Here is a 6,035-nt window from a genome sequence, read left to right as displayed (position 1 = left end):
AAACTGCTTGGAGAGTGAAAACCGGTCACTGGTTACCTACCATAAGCGCTGACTCCATGGGTGCTCCAGGAGCACCAACGGGGGAAAAATTGGTGGGTGCTCTGCACCCACTGGCAGCTCCCTGCCCTGACCCCCTGCCCCAGCTCACCTCTGGCTCTGCCTCCTCCCCTGAGCACACCACCATGTCCTGCTTCTCCCCCCTCCCTCCCACCGCTTGCCCCGCGAAACAGGTGTTTCGCGCAACAAGCACTGGGGTGGGGGGGGAGGAGGAACACAATGTGCTCAGGGAAGAGGCGGAGCTGGGGCGGGGATTTGGGGAGGGGTTTAATAGGGGCGGGGTGGAGGGTGCAAGCACACACCAGCGCCAAGGAAAGTTGGCGCCCTTGCTGATTAAAAAGCACAAGCTTCCGCCTACTTCCACCCCAGCTGTAGCTGCATATTTCTCATGCTCCATCTAACCATGCCCAAGTCAATTGTATTGCAGTGGGCTTGTAGGTGCAGAACTCAGTCCATTGTATTTGACTTGGCCCTCTTGCTGGAGAGGGGTTAGTGACCACGACTTCCCTCTGGTATGGCAAGGCTGCAGCAGAGAGCTTGCTGCAAGGAATAGTCGAAAGAGCCTTTGGACAGGCAGCAGCGGTGGATTCTTGCAGAGTGAATTTCCTGCTCCAAAACTCCTGGAAGAGACTCTCATTGACTTCAGTGGGCTTTGGATCAGGACTGTATTGAGACAATGAACAATTTGGAAATATGGAGGAGGGGTGGGAAGGAGGAGTGTTTAATGACCAGCCAGATCCTTAAAACGTTAGTACTGTTATGCTAAGGACCTCAGTCCACTGTAGCACAACAATGGTGGAGACTCAACTACACTTTGGATGAGTCCTGCTTTCAGCAAATCTAAACACTGGCATGTGTGCAAACCACACGGAGCGATGTTGGGTGTGCCCATGAGCTGCTCTACAAGAGCACGTGGGGCATCAGATGGTTCTAGTAGAAGCAAGATCTTCTCTGCAGCCCAGTTCCCCAGCTGTGAAATACAGGTGACTGTTACCTTATCAGCGCTGCCCTGGGAGGTAAATGCAACTGTTTGTGGTCCTCTGACACTATAATGCAGAAAAGCCTATCAGTAAAAAATAGAAACGTAGCTGGGTTGGTTCTTTTCCTTAGTGCTTTGCTGAGTCCTGCAGAGAAAGTCTCCTGTTGTTTACTTTGAGCGTTATACAGTGATATGGTAGTAAAACAAAGATTGTATCTAAAGCAGTGCAAGCAAATCCAGTGAGCACGCTAGCCTGTGAGAATCTGCAAAGATCCCTTTCACGCTAATCCCCCAGAAACAACTGAAATCGACAGTTACATGTACATTGTCCTGTCCAATTTTTTTATATTGTTCATATGCCAAGGATTCTACCACATCTCTTGGCAAAGTTATTGCACAGTTTAATAGATCTGGAAGTTGGGAAATCTTTCCTGACATTGACCCTAAAGTTTCCCTTTCTTAATCTTGTCCCATTATTGACTGGTATCGCTCTAAACTCTTTTTCGCCATTTGTGGTGTTTGCACCCTCTAGACGTCGTCGGAAGTTTCTTTTGCCCTCCCGCTCCCCCCCACACTTTTGCAGCTCTTCTTTGAACAACCTCCAGCTTTGTCAACAGCTACTGAGTTGCATGAAAAGGAGCACAGGATTCCAAAGGCAGTGAGATGGGAGCCCTAAAAACAAGGGACCGTTATGCCCCTGTCTGTGATGGGCCGTATCTGCAGCTCAAAATTACACTGGCTATGTATTTTTAATGGCCACATCACAGTGCACACTCAGTCCTATTTTAACCCTTCCCCAACCCCACTTCCTCCTTAGATGCATTAGCTTGCAGTTTTCTTACATTCAGATTGCTTTATTTCGTACCCGAAAGGCTGGACTCTGTCTGTTCGCATTTTTCTTCCCTCTCTGGTATTTGCAGCAGCACCCAACTTCGTTTCACCTGTGAATTTGGCCAGTGGAGCTATTTTATTTAAAGGGTATGGGCAAGGCTATCTGAGTGAGAGCCACTGTGTCAGGCTTAAGTATCAGTGTCCCACACAGCTACGAATGGATAAGTGTTCTGAAGAGCATCATATAGATTGTCTGCTGTAACTTGACACCTTCAATGTGCTACACATACTGGTGCTTAAGGAACTAGCCTATGGTGACTTAGATCTTTTACAATACTAAGAGGCAGTAATATTCAGTGCATGAAACTGCTGGGACTTTAATAGTGTGTTTTACAGGCAGATAGTGAGAAAAGATCCTGCTGTGAAGAACTTACGATCTAACTACACATGATACAAAGTATAGGAGATGATGCAGTTATTCTAATAAAGACTCTGCGTTGGGTTCCCTGGTATTTTAACGATATCTCATGGCCAGTTAGACTGTAGACTTGCACGAGGCAACACGATGGCTGCTTTATGTAGAGAACGGAAGCATTTTTAGAAACAGGAAACCTCCAACTGGACTCCAACACTAGGATATTTAGGTTAGCGGGAAGTTAGTAGAAGTGGTGAATAACGTAGCTGAAGTCGAAGTATCTTAGATCGAATTACCTACCGTCCTCACGATGCGGGATCGATGTCCAAGGCTCCCCCTGTCAACTCCGCTACCGCCGCTCGAGTTGGTGGAGTTCCAGGATCGATAGGAGCTCGTTCGGGGATTGATATATCGCGTCTAGATGAGACGCGATATATTGATCCCTGAGAAATCAATTGCTACCCGCCGATACGGCGGGTAGTGAAGACGAAACCTTAGCCTATGCTCTCCTATTACAATTCAAGTGGCTAGAGGGCCTGTGCCAATAATGGAGAAAAGGTGAAGAAAGATGCTTTCTTCTGCCACTGAACAAGGAACCCGATTGCAGAGAGGTGAAAACTACCATCCCCAATGCCACTCGGTTTCCTTTTCTATGCTTCACTGTACAGATTCTTCCTTGAACCTTCCCCAAACCTCTTCCTTCCACAGATTTAAAGAAACAGGACATACATTCTCAATAGGGGTCTGTGCTTTTTGGAGCAGAACGATCTGAGTTCTGTTGCTGGGTGCAAGTGGCCATGGGATATGGCAGAAAGATGATGCTAAAGTTCCTGGATGGCCATGGGTTTCTCAAAATACCCACCCTCTTTAATAATTTTTATTCATAGAAGCCGCTTTCTAAATATTACACTGCAATATCCTCTACTTATGAACCAATCATCTACTAAATTTGAGCAGGAGCAATCATCCCAGACTGCTGTACACTGGAGAATGGATAAATAATTAGAAATGCCATTAAATGCAGACAAGGTAGAACATTTGATCCCATTCTAACTTTCTGTTGGACCAGCATATACATTATAAACTGCAACACACAGGCCTGGGGGCGTCTGTTTGAAAGCAGTGACTGAAAAGATATGGGGGTCATGGTGGATAATCAGGTGAACATGAGCTCCCACTGGGACGCTGTGGCCAAAAGAGTTTAAGCAATGCTGGGATGCCTAAACACAGGAATCTCAAGTGGGAGCAGAGAGATTATTTTACCTCTGTATTTGGCACTGGTTTAACCGCTGCTGGAGTCCTGTGTCAGTTCTCGTCTCCACAGTTCAGGAAGGAAGTTGATCAATTGGGGAACGTTTAGAGAAGAGCCACGAGAATGATTAAAGGATTAGAAAACCTGCCTCATAGCAACTGAGCTCCTTGAGTTTACCTATGTAGCTTATCAAAGAGCAGGTTAAGGGTAAGTTGATTACAGTCTATAAGTACCTTCAGAGGGAACATATATTTAGTAAGGGTCTCTTCAGTCTAGCAGAGAAAGGTCTAACATGGTCCACTAGCTGGAAATAGAAGCTAGACAAATTCCACTTTTTAATGGTTAGAATAATGAACCTTTGGAAAAATGTACCTGGGGTCGTGGTACATGCAATATTTAAAGCAAGATTGGATTTTTTTTCTAAATGATCTCTAGGAATTATGCTGGGTAAGTTCTGTGGCCCGTGTTACACAGGAGGTCAGACTAGCTGATCACAGTAGTCCCTTCTGGCCACAGATTCTATGGAAGTCATCCCGTAAGCACCGCCTCTGCCTCTCAAGCCCCAGTACATCTTGCACACGTCTTGCATTAGCCTCCCATAGGCCGAGATCCCATCTGCTCCAAGCAAGGTTAGTACTTATTTGCATTATAGTAGCACCTAGAGGCCTCAACTGCAATCCAGAACCTGCAGTGCTAGGTGCTGTACGTCCATATAGTTCCTGCCTTTCAGTCGAAATTACAAAAAATGGGAAGTGAAGTTGAGGCAAATTGATTTGCCCAAGATCAAACACTTGGTCAGTGGCAGAGCTAATAGTTCCCAGGTCTCCTGTGTCCCAGTCTAGTGCTCTATCTGCTAGATTGTGCTGCTTCCCTACTCAGACAGGCCTCCCCTAGGGCTTAAAGTGCTGCCAATGGTACTGGATGGTACCTCCCATCCCTTGTACTCTGTTTATACAGTGTCTATCCCATGCAGTTGCACACCAGGGACTCCTTGCAAACTTTCCCTGCTCAAGGGCTCCCAGCCTGGGAGCCCTAATTTGGCCTTTAGCAAAGAAAGGGAGAGAGTTATGAATTTCCTCATACAAACCATCCCGCCACCGTGATCTTAAACTTCCCAGACCGCTACCTAGGCCTGCTAAACTGCCCAGCTCTGGCCCCCTGTGGCTTCCTCATTAGCAGTAGATGTGTGACGAGGCACTTTCTGGTAATTGAGTCGGGCTGCGCTGGGAATTGTAACCTACATTTCTAAGAGATCATTAACCTCATTTTCCACCTGGCTTTCAACTGTGTCACTTCATTGGAGGTTAAAGTAAACATGTGGAGTGGCTGCTTTTTCCTCCCAAAGCCCTTTATGATAATGGCTCTGTACAGGGTAACAGAGATTACACAGAAATGCTGCTTGCTTAATCAATGGTGTCCTCTTCTTGCTACCTGGCTTGTGAAGAGGTATTTCACTCGCCAAGGGTCTGATCCAAAGGCCACTGAAATCAATGGAAAGATGCATACTGATTTCAATCAGCTTTGGACAAGACTGTAAATAAAGGAGTAGCTCAGATGGGCTCAGGGAATTGGCAATGAGCCACACATCACGCGTAGGTCACTGGCTTGGATGTAGCCGTGATTGGAGATATTTACCAGCTGCTGCCTGTGCATTGCCCTGTGAGGTAGGAGTTGGCGGTCTTGGGCCACTGAGAGAGCAAAGATAAGCCAGTGGTTGGGGGGCATGGGCTTATTTTGGCTCCATTAAGAGGTCAAGAATGGCCCAGTGGTTGGGGTACTGGCCTAGAGCCTGAAAGAGCTGGGTTCAGCCCCATTAAGAGGTCAAGGATGGTCTAGTGCAGTGGTCCCCCAACTTGTCACATCACACCCCCCTTACCCCTGTTTGTGCTGGCCAGGAGCAGGGCTATGGCTCTGGGGGGAGGGGGGGCCTGGAACCTGAGAGCCTTGGGACCAGTTCCCTATTTCACCACAGACTTCTTGTGTGACCTTCACTAAGTCCCTTAGCCTCCCTGTGCACTAGCTGGTGAATGGGAATACTAGCATTGTCCTGCCTCACAGGGGTTTTATGAGGCAGTTGACAATTGTGAGGGGCTCAGGCATTACGGACACAAGGAGCTGTTGCTTTTGATACATAGTTCCCAGTGGACAAATATGATGTGATGTCTTTGTTGTCAGTTCTCAGCAGGAGGCCATGGCTGGGCTGGGCTGGAAAGCTGGAATACGCTCCCTCTTAAAAAAACAATGAGGAGTCCTTGTGGCTCCTTAGAGGCTAACAAATTTATTTGGGCATAAGCTTTCTTGGGCTAGAACCCACTTCATCAGATGCATGAAGTGGAAAATACAGGAGCAGCTATAAATACATGAAAGGATGGGAGTTGCCTTACCAAGTGTGTGGTCGGTCTAACGAGACAAATCAATTAACAGCAGAATACCAAGGGAGGAAAAATAATTTTTGAAGTGGTAACGAGAGTGGCTGTTTCAGACAGTTGACAAGAAGGGGT

Source organism: Chelonoidis abingdonii, chromosome 1 (assembly GCF_003597395.2).
Source record: "Chelonoidis abingdonii isolate Lonesome George chromosome 1, CheloAbing_2.0, whole genome shotgun sequence".
NCBI classification, from domain to species: Eukaryota; Metazoa; Chordata; order Testudines; family Testudinidae; genus Chelonoidis; species Chelonoidis abingdonii.
This window is presented reverse-complemented; position numbering follows the sequence as displayed.